The sequence below is a fragment of the Talpa occidentalis genome, unplaced genomic scaffold, assembly GCF_014898055.3.
Source record: "Talpa occidentalis isolate TD23 unplaced genomic scaffold, MPIMG_talOcc4v2.1 talOcc4.8, whole genome shotgun sequence".
NCBI classification, from domain to species: Eukaryota; Metazoa; Chordata; class Mammalia; order Eulipotyphla; family Talpidae; genus Talpa; species Talpa occidentalis.
The window spans coordinates 37,109,860-37,131,765 of NW_023605194.1; the positions used below are offsets into that span (position 1 = coordinate 37,109,860).

At 52.6% G+C, this 21,906-nt stretch overlaps 1 long non-coding RNA gene across 1 annotated transcript in view; it reads left to right on the plus strand.

The window, feature by feature from the left end:
* Positions 1–20,775, plus strand: part of LOC129144964 (uncharacterized) — a 60,174-nt gene extending 39,399 nt beyond the window's left edge. The window contains exon 3 of the long non-coding RNA XR_008549860.1: positions 20,334–20,775. This is a non-coding gene — a long non-coding RNA (uncharacterized LOC129144964). The remainder of the gene's footprint in view (positions 1–20,333) is intronic.
* The last annotated feature ends 1,131 nt before the right edge of the window (positions 20,776–21,906 follow it).

Genomic DNA, 21,906 nt, shown 5'->3' on the forward strand with positions numbered 1-21,906 from the left:
CTTCCATTGCAAGGCCAAGGACAGTGGAAAGTGTCCTTGGGACTACATCTTGCTTTCACAAGAAGAGAGATGGCTTCTGAAAGGAAATGGGCTGAAGCAGGGCCACTGGGGAAGGTGTGGGAAGGAAGGTGGGGTAGGCCTGGTGAGGGACAGTGCACCCAAGGCGAGCTGACCAAAGGAGGGTGCAAGTGAGCCATCTCCAAGGATGCATGGTGAGAAACATGGTGCAGTCACAAGGTTTCCAGGAGGAAGAAAGCTGTGGGATACAGACAAGCTTCCTTGGTGAATAAAAGCAGGGGGAGGCAAGAGGGAAACGAGCTCAAAAGAGGGACTAGGCCGCGCAAAGGCCCACACGTTCTTTCTTCAAACATTATGGATGGCTTCTTGAGACAGGAACTGTTTTCCATGTGATGAGTGTGGGATGAGTCGGTGAACAATGAGGATTCCTGCTCTTGTGGAGCTTATATTCTAGCTGGGAGGTGGTGGACAGACAGAAAAACTAACAAGCATGACAGAAATTATTTTAGAGTATGTTAGAGGGCGATGAAGCTGTGGGGAAAAGAAGCAACAGGAGCTTTGCAGCTAGAGCAGAGCAGGGGGTGCTAGAGCAGAGCAGGGGGTGCTAGAGCAGAGCAGGGGGTAGGGGAGTGGGTTGAAATGAAAGGATGGTGGTCAGGGTAGAGCCAGCTTAGTTCAGGCCTCTGGGTCCACTCGGCTTGACATGGGCTGGTGGTAGGTGTTGAAGGCCTGGGGAGAGGCACCTGCACGATGACCCTGATGGGCGGTGTGGAGGGGGTTTTTATACAAGATCTTGCAGGTGGGGAGAGAAGTGATGGGGAATGGAAGGAAACGAAATCAAATATTCATGGGCGTCTGTAAAGAGCCAGGCATGTCCTCAGGCCCCCTTTTTACTCTGTCTCTGCTAGGCCTCGAGACAAGCCTGTGAGATGGAACTGCCTTTATTTGTCCCGAGTTTACATGAAAACTATGGTAGTATCAAAAGAAGCTAAGATTCAGTGTGGTCCTGAGCAAGGCCTGGATTTTCTTCATGCACACTCGCACCCCCTAATGAGGTGAGTGTCCTCATCTCCCTTTGCTGATGAGTGCGAGGGTCAGAAGTGTCAGCTCAGTGGCCATGAGCACAGGCTCTAGAGCCAGGCCCCGGCTACTAGCCGTGTGACTTCTGCCTGCTTTTCCCTACCTTTCTAGACTCAGTTTCCTTATATTGAGTCTAAGGCACCCACTTGAGAGCGTTGTGAGGTGACTGAAACAAGCTAATCTATGTAAAACAGACAGAGCAGGGCACAGCACATAGTAGGTGCCTCCTGAGTGCTCACAGTTACTATTATTATGCAAGCTCATTCAGGCAGGAGGGGCAAGAGGAGGGTTTGGGATGGAGCCCTGTGGGACTGACCGCTGCAGCTCCTCTCAGCTGACCTTGGCCCTGAGTAGAACTGGACGTGCTGACCCAGGCTGAGGAAGAAGGAGCTGTTGGGAGCTGCTCATCTGCCACCCGGCCTGTTGTTTGCTGCAGGCATGTGACATATTGTGGCGTGATGTGTTTTCCCTCATGGTGCAAGATGTGACTCAGAGGGGCATGCTGGGGAAATGAGTTTCTTGGATTTGCCCACCTCATCGCCCCTGTGTTCTTTTGAATTTCTCTGAATCAGACTTTATATCTGGCTCTGCCATTCACCAGCCTTATTTATGCAGGGAATGGGCCCCACATTTCCAACTTGCTCAAAGATTCATCTTTGGGCCCCAGGAAGGGAGCAAAGAAGAGGGAGGGGGAGGAAAAAGAAAGAGAGAAAAAGGAAGAAAGAAAGAAAGAAAGAAAAAAAGAAAGAGCCAGCAACAATCAAAACAACCCTTTTCTCCCTGCGTAATCTGGGCAGCTTCCAGGAGGATAATGTCTTTCCACCGTGAATCGCCCCCTCCCTCCCAGGCTGTTTTCACAGGAAGCAAATCCTGGAGCATTTTCAATGTGCCCCTCGAGGCAGAACAATGAGGCCCTTGAAGCCTCGGAACGGCGCTTCCTCCAGTTATCCGGAGCCTTGGCCGAGCCCCTCCGGGAGCGGCGCGGGGCGGCGGCGGCTGCGCGCCCGGAGGGGTGCGGGGACCGTGGCTGGGAACTGGGGGAGGGGGAGTCTGCAGGGTGTTGCCGAGCCGCACGAGGGAAGCCCATTAGCCAAATAATAGGTTTGGATCCGACTGTTTTGCCAAGGTACCCGGCATTTATCCGGCTCCCCGATTGGGGGCGGGGAGCTGGGAGGAGGCGGCGCGGATCCAATTACGGCAGCTCCAGCCCGGTCGCCGGAGGGGGCGGCGGGCCGGGCCGGGCCGGGCCGGGCCGGGCCGGGCGGGAGGGCTGGAGGGCGGGATCGTGTGCGCAGAAGCCGGGCCGGCCGGCCGGGGGGCGCCTCTCCCCGGGGCGGCCCCGGCCCCGCGCCCCGGCGCTGCGCCCCGCGCGGCTCCTCCCGCCCGGGCCGGCTCAGCTGCCTCATTGTTTATTGTGGAGCCCGGCTCTCCCCTCCCGGGCCCCGGCTCGCGCGCCCGCCCTCCCCCCTCCGCTCCCCCCTCCTCCCGAAAGAAAGAAGAGCCCGTCTGTGGAGACGAATGAGTCATGAATAAACAAACAGCGTGGGGGGAGCTGTCACTCCGAGCTGACTTCCTGGCCGTGCTCCGCGCGGCGACCTCCTGGCGGGGCACAGAAGCCAGCCTGGCGAGGGTGGGGACCGGGCAGTCTGGGCGACCAGCATGGGGGGCGGGAGGGGAGGGACCGGGGAGGGGCTCAGGACCCCAGGTCCGAGGCAGGGCCAGGGCTCTCAAGCAGCACGGCTTTTTGAGCGCTCGGATGTCCCCAGACCCCTCTGTACATGTGTGCACATGTGTGCTGAGGGCTGAGAGGCTGATTTCCTTGGGTTTGACGAAAGCTGTGCGCTGCAGACAGGCCTGCCTGCGCGCATCTGCTGTGTGGGGCTGCCTTCCCTCTGTGGGCTCACCCTCTGCGTGTGTGTGTGTGTGTGTGTGTGTGTGTGTGTGTGTGTGTGTGTTTTGTCCGGGTGGTTTTTCCCCCACGTGGTGTGTGATGCACACCCAGGGACACTGGGAGGATGTCTATATATGGGGTGTGTGTGCATGTGGTGGATACACATGAGAGTGTCTGGGCTGGTGGGGTGTGTGTGTGTGTGTGTGTGTGTGTGTGTGTGTGTGATCAGTTTTCTGGCTGAATTTGTTTCTGCCACTTTAAATTTTGAGATTCTTGCTTTGTGCTCAGTGCTTTACTTGATCCTTTTTCCTTCCCCTTGTGTGATCCTGTGGGTCATTTGGGGCCATCTTTCCCCATTAGTGAGGCCCCAGGGCCCCAGCAGACCTCCAGAGTCTGGCCTGGCTGGCCTCAGTGTCCAGCCAGCTGTGGCCACACGCAGACTCACAAGCGCTGACTCATGCCTGGCGAGAGCAGAGTAGAGCAGAGTCTGACCAGGGCCCAGGCTGGGTGAGCTCTGGGGCCTGGCCTGTGGTAGCCTCATGGGTTCTTGAGCTTGGGGAGAGAGCCTGGGCTGGCCCAGCATTCTGGGGGCTTCTGGCATAGAAAGGGGCCTTCCTCTGGGTTCAGAAGCAGGGGCAGCAAAGGAGCATTTCTTCAGGCTTCCCTGGCAACCACACAGCCTCATAGAGGTCTATTCCAGGGCCAATGCTGATGACTAGGCTTTCAGGAAGAAGACTGGTGAGGTGGAAGTAAGGCTGTGGCTCAAGCTACCCTGCCAACCTTGGCCCTGCTCTCTCTTCATGGGCTGGCTGGCCCCAACTCCTAAAACTCAGCAGCTCTGGGATGGATATTCGCAGGCATGGACAGATCCCCCAGAAGCTGAAATTGAAGCTAAAGCAGGATGCAGTTTTGCTGTTTCCCCGGATTATCACCCTCTCTTGCAGCCCCACTGTAGCTACTTGATGGATTTGGTTTCTCCCTCAGAGAATCATGGTGTTGGTTGTGGTTGTAACTGGGGAGACAGGCCCTAGGGGCAGCAGGCCAGCCCTGGTCATTTCCCAGCCTCCTTCTCATCCTTCAGCTGGCAGGCAGTTTGGAACATAGGTTGAGAGGTCAGCAAAAGCTGGCTCCTTCAGTTTCTAGCTGTGTGATCTAGGGCAAGTCACTAACCCTCCCTGAACTCCATTTCTTTAAAATGTGTGTACAGACCTCAAACTCATAGGGTGGTTGCAAATAAAAGAAGAAAATACCTGTGAACCTTAAGCATTGGGCTTGGAATGGAATAGCGGCACATAAAAGGAATTGAAATTCCCTCTTTGTCCATCCCCAACCCTGCTTGGATCTAAATCATCAGGGCACAGAATTTTACCTGTCCAATCTTGTTCATCCTCTGATCCAAGGAAGTGCTGGGTCCTGTGTGCCTTTTCTGGAATTTGAGCATTCAGAAGTTGTCCCACATGGTAGTTGGGGGACAAGTAGCTGGAGAGTCACTACTACTCCAACATAGTAGTTGGAGACCTAGAGTAGTATAGGGTCTGGACCAGGCTCACTTAGGCAGGGCAGCTGGACCCACAGGATCCTTCCCAGGCTTCTCTGTGGGGACAGATGTCCACCTCTCAGGTCAGGCTCTGGCTGTGTCTGGGCTAGCCTCGACTTGTAGACAAGTTGTTTGGTCTACATGGGATTTATAAAATGGCCAATACTTAGGAAAGCATTTCGCATGACAATTTTCAACTGCCTTGAATAATTGGAACATTTGGTCACACTAGGCTCACATTCCAATGTGACAGCTGTGGGCTGGAGTTGAGAAGTGGAGACCCTCAAAGCAGGATATGTGCCCTCCAGGTTACTGTAGTCTCCACTGTTGCCAACTACTCTGGTTCTCAAACTTTGGTGTGCTGGAGAATCACCTGCTGGTTCAATAGAGCTTGCTGAACCGCACCCCAGAGTTTCTGTTTCAGTGGATCTGGGGTGGGCCTGAGAATTTGCATTTCTAATACATTCTCTGTTGCTGCTGATATTGCTGGTCCAGGACCCACATTCAGTACTCCTGACTGACCTGATGTTGAGGCCAAAGGTCAATTACCACACATCATCACACTTGGCCTGTTGTTTTTCTGTTGAGTAGAGGGATCCTCCTCTCAATTTAGAATTCTAACAAAAGTAGGGGGGAAAGAACAGAGAGTATCATTAATTCTAGTGAAATGGAGAAGTATATATTTCTTTGGGAACATGAAGGATGTGTTTGTGTTCACATGCAAACAATTTGTGCATATGTCAAATAAACTGAACTTAAGGTGCTGCAGAGTATCTGTCCTGTGCACAATGTGGGGGGTATCCCAGGGGTCCGCTACCTATCCTGGATGCTCATGCCTGTCCACATCACTGACTTTACCTGCCTGCCTGCGCAGGTGTGGAGGCTCCTGCCCACTGAAGGTTATTCATTGAACAAGCCTGATTTGAATCGGTTCTGTTGCTGCATGCTGTTAGGCTATGGAGACAGAGTGAATAAAATAGTCATAGCCTGTACTCTCGTGGGACTCACAGACCATTGAAACAGACACACACACACACACACACAAAATTGAGCAGACACTTGAAAGAAGGAATTGCAAATTGTGATAACAATCAGAGTGCTTGGATGGAGAAAAATAGAGTGGATATGGGGACCTCCTTTAGTCTGTGTGGCCAGGGAATCTTCTCTGAGGTCTCTAAATGGTTGCAGGAGAGGAGAATGGAAAGCAAGAATCCTGAACCAAGTCAACCTGAATCTTTGCCCTAAATAATGGAAGCCAGACTTCAAGTCAGGAGACGAGGGCCCTTATCCTGGCCCCGGGATCACTTCTTTTAGGCTCCCCCATCTCTATCATTTTAACCTTCAATGCCCAGCTCCCAAGGACCTCGTGTTCTGGCCCAGGTTGCTCTCTCTCCCTGCCTCTTTCTTCTACCTAGTGTTCTTTCTGTCCTCTGGCCACACAATGCCTCCTGTGTGGTTAAGTGGTTTCATACAGCTCCACCTGTATGTTCAGAAGGCAAGATGCCTGGACCATCTTGTCCTATTGTCACATACAGACGAGGAAGTTCAATTCAGTGCTTTCAGATTCTCTCACTTCCCAGTAGGTTTGCCAATGTGGGTTGAAGGGCAGAATTCCTTCCTTCTTGACTTTTCTCAGAGTCCAGCACGGAGTACAGAGCAGGTGTTTCACACAGGCCAGGGCCAGCGCATGGGACTGGGAACAGATACTTTCCATATCTGCACCTCCTAAAATAGCTAAAGAATCTTGTCTGACATGGCAAACCAGTGACAAAGTCTTCCAGTGTGATGCTTACGGCAGACATTACTAATCAATCACTCTTTCCTAATGAGCCCACACACTGCATCAGAATCCTGCTCAACATAGACCTCTACAAAGGTGATGCCAGAGAATTGGAGTTGATTTGTGGGAAGACATTGCTGTTTTAGGAAAAGGACTAATATCAGGTGGGTAAATAAGTAAAAACCTGGGATATAGACTGAAGACGGGAATTGAAGCACCTGAGTTGGGCACGGAAGTAGGGACTGGACTGGTCTGTTAGCTGATGGAAAGAAAGCTGTTAGAGGTTGACAGACACACTCAGAGTTCTGCCTGACTGTATTTCTGAAAGCGGGAACTCCAGGTATAGGGCAATAGAGTGGAAGTGAATACTGAGGTAGAAATGGGTTCTGAGAATGAAGAGGGGGCAGCAGATCCTGCTGGAGATCCCTGAGTCTGCAAAGACTTCTTTGGCTATCCTGAGTGAGGACACCAGGAAGCAGAACCAGCTGAGGCCTACCTTCCTTCCCCACCCAGGCTGAAAAGTCATTGCTTGGAAGGGCTTGAACAACCCGCTCCTCTCTGAGTAACAAGTGGAGGCGACCCAGGGCATTTTAGAGGGTTCAGTTGTAAGCAAAAGAAGCTTTTATGGAAATTAAATGTGGATATCTGTGTTCCGGGAACATCAATATATTTGACAGAGCTGCATCCTTAGAGAATGCAGAAGGATGCTGATGTCTGTCATGGTTCCTGTAGGGGTTCTAAGGAACAGTCTGAATGTCCTGTAGTCCCGCTTTGACCAGAGGCCTGGGCAGTGGGCTGGGCCTGAGTCCTGGTACTGGAAGTCAGCAGGCATTCCAGCAAGGCCCCTGCCTCCCCATACCAGTTCCCATGGCCCTTTGCTGTGTCCTCTCTTCTGCCCCCATTCCTGGTGTGGTTGTGACCCCCACCACAGTATCAGCTTGTTCTGCATTCTGCCTGACCCTAGCACTGACTGGTGGAAAGAATTGTACTCTGCTTTTGTGTATTTGTCATGCTATTACCGCCTGTTGTCTCTGCGATGCCCTCAGCTTCCTGAGGGCTGAGGCTAAGAGGTCCATAACTACATCACAGCTCAAGCCATTCCTGCACGTGGCAGAGATTCCCAGACTGAAGGGGAGGCCACACTTTATGGTGGCCTTTGGGCTTTGCTGACTCTGGGTCTGGGTCACAGGAGGCAGTTCTGGAACTAGCGTCCCATTGACCCTTAAAATACTGGGCACTGCTCACCATTCCCGAAATTCGGCTGACACTCCCTCTTCCATGTCTTTGCTTCCCTGTTCTCCATGCCAGGGCCTCCCTTCTCTCCTCCATTTTGTCCCATCCAAAATCCTCTTGGTTCTTGAAGAACAACTTCAGGGTCATATCATCTCTAGGAAGCCTTGCCTGGAGAAGAGCTGGGCTCCTGCTGTCCACACTGCAGCTGCGGTCCTCATCATAGTGACTGAGGGAAGCTGAGGTCATGACACTTATGCGGGCTGTAAGGGCTATGAAAGGCCTCACTGGACCTTGAGAGTAACTCTGAAGTCTGGTCCTGTCGTGGACCCCAGTCCGCTCTGGCCAGGGAAGACATCTGGATCTTTACCTCCCAAGAACTCTCACTCACCTCGATGTGTGTGGGCCACAGGCATGAACAGACCTGGCCTCTCCCTGCACAGCCTTTGCTTCTTAGCTTCGGGGCTCAGGTGCCAGGCTTTGGGGATTGGACATGCATGGCATGTGGTTTAGGGTCTGGGTTATGCACCCCAGCTGGATGTGTGGGGTCTGTGATGACTCAGCTCTCACAGTTTCAGTTTCCTCAATTATAAATTGGGACACCTTTGTAATAAGGTTATTGTGGAAATTATAGGTGCCAATGCATCCACTTCCTTCAGACTTGGGTTCTTTCTGCTCGAAGTATGTCTCTTTACCTGGCCAGATCCTAGTTACCCTTTAGAAGGTCAGAGATCAATGTCATCTCCTTCTAATGCCCTCCCTGGCCCTGGTTCTTTTCAGGTTCTCATGCTGTGGGATCCTGATTTCTTCTTCAGTGGGTCCTATCTGTGTGTCTGAGACTCCGTTTCGGGTTGGCCTTCCCCATCAGACTGGGAGCGCTAGGGGCAGGGGCCAGTATCTACCCCTGGTACCCAGTCGTGGCCTGAGACTTTAAAGGCATCCAATGAATATTTGTGAAGTAATTAGCACATTTAAAGTGCCTTGTACACAGTAAGGACCCAATACATTGAAGCCCCCAGGTGCCAGGTAACTGCTCCAGATCAGAGGCTGCCTGGCAGAAAGCTCCCTTTCCAACTTTACTAGGCCTCCCTCTCTGGGGGCAGGAAGTGCCTGCCCAAGCTGGTTTTACATCCGCTCAGCCCCTGAGGCAGCATGGGCAGGGGAAGGACCCTGTGAGGTGCACCTGCAGTGCCTGCGCCCCCATGTTGGTCACTGCCTGCAAGAAAGCCCCCTGTGCTGGGCCTCCCAGGATGCATCGTGGCCCAGAGAGCATCTGCCCACAAGCTGGTTTGTTCCCTTGGCTTGATCAGCAGGTCTTGACTGCCCCTAAACCCACAACGAAGAAGGAGCATCTGTGCTCCCTTGTGCTCATGTGCTGGATCTGGTTTCTGGGCTCATTGTCCATACCTCTCCAACTGTGTCTGGCTCTTGAATCCACTTTGGACCCCAAGCCTGCTGTTCATGTCTCCTTATAAAGCTACCCACATCCTGGGTCCTTTTCACTCCTCTAGGCCTCAGTTTCTTCATCTGTCAAATGGGAATAAGAATCGTGTGAATGGGTGGTATTTTGAGAATCTAGTGGATTAACCCCAACACTCGTTGCACTTTACACACATTCATGTGTGTTTCCCTTTGGGGGAACCAGAGGTGAATGGGTACATGAGGAAGTACAGTGTGCCACGGTGTGGGTACACTCTGGAGGCACCATTCATGTGGATGTAATTGTGTGTCCCTGGTAATAAAGCAAGGTGGCCATGTGGTAGCCTGGGGCAGACAGCTGGTAGGGAGTTCTGAACAATCCTTGGAGGAGACAGGTCTGCTTTGCAGGTTCACAGCTTACCCAAACTTCTCAAGTCAGCTAGCTATGTCCAGAGGGTCCCAAGGCACCAAGAATAGCAGCCTTGAACTCTTTGCCTTGGGCCCTATCTGCCTGACCATAGTCTGGATGGCCTGAAGGATGGACACATTCAAGACAGGGACATACCTGCCTCTCAGTTCACACAATTCACTTATAAACATATGCACACACACTCATGTACACACAACATGCACACTCAGAGTCACATGCTCTAGGTTGCCCTCTTCACTTGCTTGGACCTGAGTGAGTGTCTTATTCATTTTCTAGGCAGGATCCATGGAAAAATGATTCCTAAGCAACTTCAAGGAAGACTATTCTAGTTTCCTTCATCTCCCTGTTACCCCCACCATTTAAAAACTGGGAAACTGAGGGTGAGTAGTTGGCTCATGTCCTACAGCAGGGCAGAGGCAGAGCCAACAGTAGCAGGTCTGACTCTGGGATGCCCTTGCCTGGGTTGAGGCTTCCCAGTGAGGTGACTGCTGCCCTCCTCACTGGGCACCCTACTTCACAGACAGGGAAAGCAGACTTGGCCATGATTACCTTCAAAGGATGCTCACATCCAAGTCCTGCAAAATGGAGACTCACAGGCTCTGAGCCGGACCCCTGGGCTGTGAGTTTTGCCCAATGTAACTGGGAAACTCCAGGTCTGTAGCTGATGCCAGAAGAACAAACCACATTCAGACTATAACTTAAAAATAAAAAAGGGAACTTAATAAACAGAGTGCTATGCAGAGACCCAGGGGGCTACCCATTTGGGGCTGCTCCTCCAGAGCACCTTGCTTCAGGGCACCCTGGCTGAGCAGCCCTCACCTCCTGCCCCCAGTCCTGCTGACACAGGCTCCTTCCAGGCCTGTCACCTCCCAGCCCTCTCTGCCCTCCCGCTGGCAGGCTGTGGTAACAAGATGCCCTTTGTGTGTGCTGGGCGGGGGAGGGGGGTCCTGTACTGCTTCTTGCTGCTGAGTCACAGCTCCCTGCCGGGCTCCGGGGACAGAGTCGCAGGTGACTGGCCAGGCTACATGGAGCCCAAGACCTTGGAGATGACCTCAAGCAATCCCTTCCTTGCTGTGTGTGTGTGGAGGGAGGGTGGGTTCAGAGGGGGAAGGGTTGCTTCCAGGGACCAGACAAGATAGCAAGATTAGGCCCCCCTCCCACTGCAAGGCACCCAGGCTGGTCATCATAAGTGTACCCTCAGAGTGTTCCGATTCTACCCTGGAATGGCCTAGGTGTGTCTCTGTGTCCATATGCACACACGCTCACCTGTATGTTTGTGAGTTCATGCTTGTGGGCATTGGAGAGTGAAACTGCTTGAGTGTGTTTGTTTTCTAGGTCCCCCCTTCTGCCTGCCCCACCTGTGCCTTCTCTCAGAGACACCCACGGCCTGTTCCCCACAGCACTGCCCCTCTGTCTACCTCTCAGGGTTTTCCTGGGCTCATCCTGACCCCTGGCAGGAGGTCCCTGCCTGGAGATTTCTAGCCAGGTGGGGGAGTGCCTGTGACAGGCAGCTCATTCGCTGGCAAGTTACCTCTCTCAAGCTAAGGTAAGGGGTCCCACTGTGCCCCTGCACTGTGCTGTGTAAGACTCCCCAGTGGAGGCTCAGCCAAAACTGTGGGGTGCTTAAAAGCGTGAACTCCAGAGCCAGGCTACCTGGATTTGAATCCTCTGCCATTTCCTAGCTATGTGACTCAGAGAGGTGACTGTTCACACAGCTCCATTTTCTTACTGTAAAATAGGATAATAATCCCCTTGCCTCACAGGTTGTTATAGGGAATGAATTTGTAGACCTTCTTAGACTAAGGTGCAGTGCATAGTAGGCCCTCAAGAAATATTAGCAATTATAATTATTTTTCTTGACCACAAGAGATCCTATAGGACACCCAAAGGCCTGAAGGGGATTCAGCAGCTTCTGGGCCACATGGGAGGGCCAGTTCCTTTGCTCATAGAGAACAGAGTGTCCTAGGTTAGTGACTATCCCTGGGAGGAGCTGCCTGTTCTGGGCTGTGCCCCCTCTGAGTGTTGCCACCCTGAATATTGGTGGCCAAGTGAGGCCTGCACAGAGTGGGGCCCACCCCGCCTCTATGTTTGCTGCCTCCCTGGCCTCTGAGTGACGCCAGGCCCCAGGAGGCAGGGTAGGGCGACCATGTGGCTGGAGCTGGCACTTCTCCCTCTCCAATAGGCCTCTGATGGCCTTGGCGGGCTGTGGGCTTCCTGTTGCTGCTGCTGCAATGTCCCACCTAGTGCCTGGGACCGCCATCTGGGCCTGAGGGCTGGGCGAGGGGCCCGCCGGCCATCTGCCTGCTTGGAGCTGGTTGCTTCCGAAAGGCAGCAGGGTGTCTGCAAGAGCGGGGCTGCTGGAGAAGGCCTGGGGGCGGTTCTCTGGCCTGGGCAGCCTGTCAAGCCCCACACTGGCTGCCATGGGGAGGCCCAATCCCCACAGCTTCCTGCCCTAATTCTCCCTCCATCCCTCCCTATACCACACAGAGCTCAGGAGTGCGGAAATAGGCCTGTCATAGCAGCTAAGTCAAGGACTGCCCTGTGACCTTGAGGAAGTCCCTGCCTACCCTGGCTTTCAGGTTTCCACCTATACATTTGGGAGCCTGGACTCTGGTGCCTAGGCCTCTCCAGTCCAGGCAGGGCTGCCTCTAGGCCTAGGTCTGGCTGGAGGAGGTACTCAGGGCTCAGAAGGGCTTCTCAGCTGCTACCTTTTCTCTCAGTTCAGACCCTGAAAGCCAGCTTCCTGGCCATATGTGGAATTACACAAAGCCTCAGTGAGGAACATACAAGTCAGGTCACCTGATCAGGTTCTTGCTCAGACTCACCTCAGCCCTGGTACCTTGCATGGTGGGTGCAGAACGACAAGATCTGAGAGACATCTCTCCAGAGAGTTGGAGGTTAGCTAGGCTGAAGAGGCAGCTTCTCACTCACTCACTCATTCAGTCAGTCAGTCATTTACTTACTTGTCCACCCACTCACCCCCGCCTCCACCATATCACCCGTCTACCCAAGTTTATTGAACATCAGCATCATGCCTGACGCTGAGCCGGCTCTGGGGACTTGACAGTTAGCTAGAGATAAACCTGTGACTCACAGTGTGATAAACTCTAGGGTGGGATGACCTAGCAGGAACTTACTACAACGGTGTTTAATCTCCATAGTAACCTTATGAGAAGGTAGGCACAATCCCCACTTCACGCAGGGGGGAAAGTGATGCTTAAACAAATAAATACACCAATGGCTTTCTTAGTCTCACACTTCAGTAAGTAGCAGAACTGGAATTTGAACCCACATCTGTCTGACTTCAAATGTCACTGGGCCTCTATATTCTCCAGGTTCCTATTAGACAGGTGCTGCTGACTCTCTGGTGAGACTGGCAGACATCCTGAGCAGGTGAACACCCCTCCTCTAACTGAAGTTGGCGAGCAGGTGGCGGAAAGCAGCTGTTCTACCTGCCTTTTTTCTTAATCTTGCTGCCCAGGGTCAGTGTGTGGCCTGTGCTTTCAACTGTGAAAGAGTCCAGAATGAGCCATGTACCTCTGCACCTCTTCTGAGAACAGCAGTCAAACCTTGGTTGCCTGGGGAAGGGACCCCTGGTCCATGGTGGTGAAGTTGGCTGCGAGCTAAGAGTTCCAGTCCTGGTTTACTGTGGGTACCCACTCTCACCAGTATTAGTTGTTGGCACTGTTGTTCTAGCTGCTTGGTTTCTTTCTCTGGGGTAAATTCACTGAAAGGGTTTGGGCAAAGGCACTGTGGGCTCTGCCCCACAGGCATTCGTGGTCAAATACCATGTACTGGGCACACTCAGAACTAGGGAAACATTCTCTTCCAGATCTCTTCTTGGGGGGGGCGGGGTGGGCTGCCATTAGGCTAGTGTCCATACCTTCTAGACTCAGGGAAGGCATGTACTAACCTCAGAAGGCTGGGCTGGCCCTTGGCAGGTTTCCCATCTAAAATGATGATAGTTTACCACAGACTATTTCTCTCCAAGCCAGTCTTTGGACACTTCCACAGTCACTCTTGAGCCCTCTCTTCTTTCTTGATTAGAACCAATTCCATTGAGCTCACCTGGATCTTAAACTTCTCCATGTCTCCATTCCTGTCCATACCTTCATCTTCTGTCTGCTAGATAACTAAACTAGACTTTTTTTTTAAAGATTTATTTATTTATTTATTTATTTATTTTTATTTATTTATTTATACAAACACTGGGTATAGTCAGAAGCACGGGAGGGTGAGAGAATTCACCAGAGCCAGAGGGGGGAGCAGAGCAGGCAGAAGGACCAAAGTACACTGCTGAGGGGAGCAGCGGGCAGCAGAAGAGGTCTGCGTGCCATGCAGGACCCTCCTCTGGTGGCTGGGGAGCAGCCGGGGATCGAACCGGCGCTGCAGAGGCTACGGGCAGCTTTGCAACCCAGCGCTCAACTGCTGTGCCACCAGGGAGGCCCTAAACTAGACTCTTAATTGGGCTTTCTGGGTCCCTTCCTGCACTCCTAAAATTGGGGTCCCTTCTCCACACAGATGCCAGGAGCTTTACAAACAAACTGAGTGTGGCACTCCACTGCACAACACTCCCCCATCCTCACCTTCCATGTACCCCAACTCTCTGGTCCCATTTTCTCTTGGTATCCTGCCCTCCTCTCTCTCCTGACTTCCTCACTGGCCTTTGCACCTGGAATTCTCTTTCCCTGGGTCTCTGTGGGGCCTCCCTTCTCACCTAGGTTCAGGTGACATTCCTCAGAGGCCCTCCCTTACCATGAGGTCTGATACTATCCCCACCCACTTGCATTCTCTCCCATGACCCTAGTTTGCTTTCTTCAGAGCTCCCATGGGTTTTGTTGGTGTCTCCCCCTACCCCGTGTGCTCCCAAATGCAAGGGTCTCATCCCTCCCGTGTCCTGCTGTAGCTGAGAGGCTGCTCAAGGGACACTTGTCAGGTGGGGGAACTTCATGGTGCCATAGACTCTGAGTTGGAGGGAGCTTAGTCTTTCCTCTACTGGATCTTAGCAACACAATCCTCCTCAGCCCCAGGGGAAAGAGACCCCACTCCCTCTAAGACAGCACTTTTCATTTCTGGACAACTTGGTCTGTTACATGTGGTGCTTAATCTGACCTGAAATCCACTTCCAGTGACTCCATGGGGCCTAACTGACATATCCTCTGCAGGAAGCTCCATCCAATGTTTGAAGTGTGATAAGGACAGAATGGGAGATAGAGTCGCAGGTCATGGGTTCAGGTTCCCTCTCTTCCCCTTTGCCAAGGTCACTTGGCAGACACTGAAGTCTCTGACCCTCAGTTTCCCCTCTGGAAACACTGGGAGCTGTGACCCATGGGGAAGTGCTTGAATTAGAGGAAACGCTGCCTGCACGCCCCACCTGGGGCCAGGCACAGAGCTGTGCTTAATAAGCGTGTTTGAGTTTGGACAAGTCTCCATGATTCTTCACAACTCTAGGGCACCCAGGTCCTCACTACTCCCTCTACCAGGGGGGTCGGGGGGCATCTCCAGGGGGTACATAAAAAAAATCAGAGACCAAAGACCCTCCTGCTCAGGTGGACCCTGGCTGGGTGTAGGTGGTGTGCCAAGTTCTCCCACCGTGATTTATAGTGTTTTGCTTTTTTGGATAACACCGCAGTGCAAGGTGGCCCAAGGTCAGTGCCTCTGTTCTGTGATAGCTTTATGAAAAGGGAGAAGAGAAAGTGGGCAGCATTTCCAGTTTTTAAAGGAGTTGGTTGAGAGCCAGCTGCTAGGCGGCAGAGGAGGGTGAGCTGACTGCACTTGTCCACATCTCACAGAAGCTGCAAGGGAAGATGCGCTTAAGGAGCAACTGTGTGCCAGGCCCATGCTGGGCGTGCTGGAATGGCAGCTCTGGTCGTGTGCTTGGGATAGACTGAGCCTTGGCCAAGGCTTTTGTGGAACAACTAATTTAATGACACTCAACCTCACGCCACTTCTGTGAAAAGGTATAATCATCCCCACTTTAAAGATGGGTTGACTGAAGCAAGGGGAAGTAAAATGTCATGTCCAGGGTCCCACAGTTAGCATGGATGCTGTTTAGTCCTCAGGTACTTGGAGATGCTGCTCATTATCAGGGCAGTCCATAGATGAGAGCTCCAAGACTTGGGGGGTGGGCAAGCAATTTGTCCAAAATCACACATCAGAGGAGGGTTTGAATCCTGGTCTGGATGGCTGCCAGGCAGAGCATGTCTCTTTGGTAATCGACCTCATGGGTTGCTTTTCCCCACTTCCTCTGTCCCCTGAAATAAAAGGACCAGGGAAGGGTTTGGGCGGGCAGGGAGTTGCTGACAGTTTTCAAGGACCAGGAGGGGTAGTAGGAGCTATGCCAGTCCCAGACCTGCCTTGGGCCCCTCTGAGTGTCCTACCAGCAGTGCCTTGGGCTTATGTGAACGGCCGTGTTTCCAACACAGACCTAGAGGAAGAAGCTGAAATCCCTAGTAAACCTTCTGCTCCTAGTTAAGCTGCTTGCTTTGTTATCAGAGGGGTGTCAGGAAAGACTCAGATAAAGAGGTGATGTTTGGACTCCACCATTCTGGAACAGACCCCCACACATCACAAGATGAAGTCTTATGGGAGAAGTTCCTGGCCTGGAGCCAGGGATTACTTGGGGCTGCGGAGTGCATTGGCTAGCATGCTGGCTTGCATCCACATGCACAGTCCTCTCTGCCCACTTCAGTGACACCCCTGCTCTTCTGTGCCCACCACCATCAGAACCTCCTCCTGGGAAAGGTTGGGATGTCTCTCAGAGCTTGGGAGCCCCTGGAAGCCAGGTCCTTGTCTCTTTGTGACCATCCCAAATGGCACACTGTAGCTGTGCCAGTGTCAAAAGAGTCCAGCCTTGAGGTCTGGAGTTTGGCTCTTGTGCCATCGAACAGTGGCTACGTCAGGACACATAGCCACATCCTAAGCCTCAATTTTCTCTTCTGTACAATTGGTATCATAAAGTGGCTCCACAAGTCAGCAAATGACAATCAGATGGGGCAATGGATCAGAAAACACTAAACCTGGTCAAGTCTTGTCCAACTGCCTGCAGTTGCTGTACTGTTCTGTAACCCTGTGGTTTCCAAATTGGGAGTGGTCCTGGAGCCACCTGGGAATTTTGAGACTGGCTCCTTCCACAGGCATTCTGACTTAAGTATTCTGGGGTATGACTGAGTCATCTATGAGCTCTAGGTGATTCCAACATGCAGCCAACTAAGAGGACCCTGTGAACCCCCCTTCCATTCTGTGATTTCTTTGGATCCTCAGGCCACAGGGTAGCTGGCATCACATCGGGTGCAGGTTTTCCCCTGGGATGCCTGTTCTGTTCCCTAGATCTGTTTCAACAGGTCCTGCTGAGGGTCTTGTCTCCTAAACACCCGTTTGTATGGAACGTGCCACTGGCAGCTGTCTGGGCAGCAGTATCCTGGGATTTTGCTGACCTCCTGTGTGGACTCTGTGTTGGGGACAGAGGAGGAGTGGAGACTTGCCCTGGGCCCAGTACTCGTTACTTCTGCCAAGGGCTCCTTCTTCTGGGCTCTCAATCTTAAAGATCAAAGGGAGAAAGGGCTAGGGAACAGACTATGACTGAGCACCTACTGCCTGCTCAAGACTCACACAGTTTAGCTTCACTAATGGAAGAGCGATACTGTGGGACAGGCTCTGTCACCCCCCTCACAGAAGAGGGAATCTGTTTTCTGATTGTCTCTCACAGGTTCTGAACTCACCCGGGATCTCTCAGATCACAAACAATAGAAGACATCCTGAGCCCTGACTCTGCCCACCAACCCTGGGCTGTGCTGGGAGAAGACATGCGGCAGAGGACAGGGAGGCGTGTTTCAGTGGAGGCAGGCAGGACTGGGGGGCCGAGGTTAGGGTTTCGGGAGGCACAATGGGTCCAGAGTCCCCTCTGTCCATTCTCTACCTTCTTCCTGGGGTTCCTGAGAGCAGAGTACAGCTCTGGATGTCTGAGGCAAAAAAGCACTATGAAGAGGCATTTTGGGCTGAGCCCTGGGGACCTGGGGGCTAGAGTTTTTATCCTGCAGTGCCAGGCTACGTTACGGCTCTGGCTTCACTTTCTTCGCTGATGGCATAACCAGGAGGGGTCAGTGATTTTGCTGGTGGGGGTGGCATCCTCAGTCTCAGCAAGTGGATCTGAAGAGGCCCAGGGAGTCAGGGCTGGGTCAGGACCTATAGGTATCACATGGTAAGGCGGCCAGCTGGAAGGCTCTATTTTTGTGGGGTCCTTGGTGCCACATATGCCATCCAGCTTAGGTGGTATGTAAAGAGTGGTGTTCTGGGCCTGATTTATCCAGAGTTCCCCACAGACTTGGGGGTGGCTCTATTTCACCCAGCCTCACTTTTCCCTATCTGTGAAATGGGAGGAACGTAAGTAATCTTTAAGGTTAGCACAGGGACAGCCTTATAAAAGTGCACGGAAGCCTCGACCCACCAAGCTTCCTTCCAGGTGACAACCAAGTCTTACAAGCTCCTTTGGGGAGGTACCTCTGAGCAGATGTTCCCAAAGTGAGGGGAGTCAGAATTATACCTGCTTCCAGGGGCTCTCAGTGGGGAAGCTAGTGATGAGGGCGAAGGAGGCCACCAAAGCTCAGCCGGAGCCTCTGGACAGGCTGGATGGAGAACGTGTCCTTTGGGCTGGCTGGAGACAAGAGTGAGTTTGTCCAGTGGGTGAGAGTGTAGGGGTAGCTGCAACACAGAGAATGGCAGTGGGGGTAGAATTTGGGACCCCCAGTCTTCTTCCTTGCTGTGGCTGAAATTTGGTAATAGCCACAGATGAAGCTATCAGTGGGGGTTTCTGAGCCAAGGCTGAACATGCTGAGTCCTCACTTCAGGCAGAAGATTTGCTTGTCGCTGATGCCATGGGGTGGGGGTGGGGGGAACTGCTGGCAGAGCGAGGCAGGGCTAGGGCTGCCCAGAGGGTGGTGTGCAGGTCTGCCCTGCTCCCCCCAGGAGAATGAGCCACCTCGTCCCCCACCACCCCCTCAGCATCTGTCTCTCTTATGCAGTGATTCTGCAGGTCTGGAGGTCTGTGGGCAGACAGGCGCTGGCAGCCAGGTAGCGCCCAGGCTGGCTCTCATCATTCCCCATTCAGCCCCAGTGGAAGGAGTGATGCTGTCATTTGCATTTCAAAACCTGTATTTCCCTGCATCTTCCCTTAATAAGAGCCAATTACACCTCTGCCCCAAACCGCAGGTTGCCTGCCTGTCATAGGACTTTTATCCTGTTTGGGGTAGGGAGGAACTGCTCCCTTAAATGTCACATTTAGCATATGCAAATGAAGAGATAATTGTCCTTAATGGAAAATGAACTCACCTGCTTGCTGAGAGCTCCAGACAAAAGCAGGCATTGATGAAATGGGCACAGGCTGGGCTTGGGGTCTGCTCCTCCGTTCCTTCCTCAACCAGGAGCTCAGCTGGCCTTGCCTACTTCCCTCCTCCCATCTGCAAGACCGCAGGCCAGGAACCTTAGCATTTAGAAGGTGGATTTAGACATCATTCCTCCATTTGTCAGGTGTGGACACTGACGCCGGGAGGTGGGAGACTGAGTCACAGTCACAGACTGAGTCAAAATTCTTGGGGGAAGTCAGAGTAGAGGCCAACAGCAGCTCAGGCTGGGGGAGAGTCAGTGGAGATTAGATGATTCTCCAGCGAGGCAGGGAGGAATGGAGAGACAGGTCTGGGATCTAGTACTAGCTGGGAGGGTGTAACCTTAGTAGGTAATGGTTTCCATCCTGGGAGTGTGCTTGGTAATCCAGAGGCTGAGGGGAGAAGACTGGAAAGGGAAGGGGCTTTGGAGACCACCTTGTCCACTTCTCCCTGGAACAGCCGGCCTCCGCCCACTCTCTTAGAACCAAGAGTGGCGGGTGGAGTGTTCTCAGGGGTGTGGACCACTGGCAGTGTGCAAGCGCATGGGCGTATCCTGACATGTGCTTGCACACAGTGTGTGGCTGCCCAAAGAGTGGGGGAGGGAGTTTCTCTTTGAGAGTCAGTCGTGATTGTTCATGCCTTGTGCCCTGAGCTGACCACAGGATGAGGAATTTAAGGAGTCACAGGCGTAGGTGGAAACAGGAGATCTGACTGCCCCTCTCCAAGAATCAAAGCCCCTCCCTAATTCCAGAGTCAGGAGTTGGGACTGTCCCTCATGTCTGGGTCCCAACCTGGTGGTTCCTGCCTGGCCTCAGAGTCCTGCCCTTATCTCCTAGGGAAATGAAGGGGGTGTGGAGTTTGAAAACCTAGATTCTAGCCCCAGTGCATCCACTTAAGTTATATGACCTTGAACATGTATCTTATTCCCCTCTGAGCCTCAGTGTCCTCTCAGTGGAGAGGACATGGTGATACCTGGCTCCTGGCAGTAAGGCAGAGATGCCCCTAGGGGCTCAGCATGGTGTCTTGTACACAGAAGGGACTCGGTAGAGATCTATTTGAAAAACCATTCCCCAGCCTGTGGAGGCACTTGCCTCCTGCTGGAACTTCCAGATGCCCTGTGCTCTGCCTACCAAGCCCTGCCCAGCTTTCCTGAGCCATCTGCTTCCCATTGATTCCCATTGATTCTTTCCCCCGCATAGCCTGCTCAGCCCAGCCCACCTCCCTGCTATCTGACCCAAGGAGGCCCATGATCTTGGGTGATGAGATGCTGGAAATCTCCAGACTCTTTCCCCAGGTGTCCCAGGATCTCAGTGAGGATAAGGGATTTTCCCAAGGTCACACTGAGAGGTCAAGGGCCAGCCAGCCCATCTCCAGCTTTGATGGTCTATGTGCTTCTGATCACAGGGAGGGACATCCCTGTGGAACACAGAGGGCTCAGCTGTGCCAAGATGAGGCCCGAGCTCTTGGTGCCTGAGTAGTGCTAGAAAAAGACAGGGTGAGAATGGGGAGGCAGGGTCAATGGAATCCCAGCTCCTGGTAGATGACTGTCCTCACTCCTATTGTAACAGGGTGGTCCCCAGGAATAAAGGAAGTTCCAGGTTTCCTGCCCCACCCAAAGGATGGTGGAGCTGAACAAAGAGAAGAAGCTGCAGAGGAGACTGAGGAAAGAAAGAAGAAGGATGGAGAGCCAGAAGGAGGCCTGGAGGAGGCACATGGAGCAGAGAGACACGTGAAGAAACTGCGCTTGCCTTTTGGTTGTGGACTGGGTGACACAGATGTGGGTGAGAGACCTGGGGGGAGGTGACAATGGTAGTTTTTACCTTCATTTTGATTTTGCTCTTTTCCTTCCAGACTTGTCTGGTTGTTTCTGATCCTTTTCTGTGGGTCCCCACTGAAAGGTGCTTTAGACTTGGGGTAGGCTTTCGGGCCTTGCTCTGGGCCAATCTTGTTTGTGTGGACTTTTACCCACGAGCGGACGGGTAACTTTGTGTGCCTGATTTAGAAACTATATTCTTTGCCTTTTCTGTATTGTTTATGAATTGTATTAAAGTTCCTTTTCATTAAAGTCTCATATGTTTTGTGTTGATGCCACAGATGGCAGAACCTATTTAGAGCAGGCAGGTTTGCAAGGTCTGGGGTGCCCCCTCTCTGCCCTGTGACACTGTCACTGTTGTGAGCCTCCTGCTGTCTGCCAAGGCTTCTCCAAGAACCCTTTCCCCCGGGGCTGCATAGATCAACTCCCTGGAAAGCCTGCTCTGAGCGTGTCACACCTGGCTCACAATCCCAACTTGCCAAAGTCTGCCAGTTTGCTAAACACTTGGTCTTGGGTGACTTCTCTGGGCCTCAGTGTCCTCACCTGTAAAATAGAGATGGTGATGCCTACCATGTGTGGCGTAGGGGAAAATGAGATTAGATATTTATACAGCATCCAGGGCCTGGGTTCTTGTGGACATCGAAATAGACCAGACAGACACAGATCCTAACCCTCACTCTGCCACTCTCTCCCATGCCTCTTCCCTCTCTGTTCCCTCCAGACCCAATCCACTAGGGCCAGTCCATACCACAAATCCTTCTCTGACTTCTCTGTGCCTCTGTCATATACACTTCCATTTCCTTCCAACCCTTTCCTAAATGCATCTCCTCTGCCTTGATTTGGATAATGGGATGGGAGCAGAATCAAAGGGTGTTAGCTATGAGGTCAGGGGTGTCTTCTACTTTCCTTCGCCACCTTGGTGACCATAGAAGCTTGTGGCGGTTCCAGTGATGAGAAGACCTTGCTGCCCAGGTCTGATGGTTACTTTAAGCAAGAAATTGACCACTTTGTTAAGTCACTGGGATTTGGGGACTGGCTGTCCCTGCAGCAAAACCTAGCCCATTGCGGGGACCATGCAGGCAACTTAGTTATGAGGAAGGACCAGTTTCTGGCAGTGTGAGTGGTGTAGAGCAGTATGTCTGACTGAAAACTACATGTCCTACCCAAAGACTTTCCAATGCATAGCTTTTGAAAACACCTGCTTTGGATCTCAGAGGCAGAGCACATGTCCAAAAGGTAACATCTCAAAACAAAATTACGGAAAGAGTTGGAAAGAGACCTACAAAGTGGCAGCTCCAACAGCTATACCCTCTTGGTACAATAGAGGA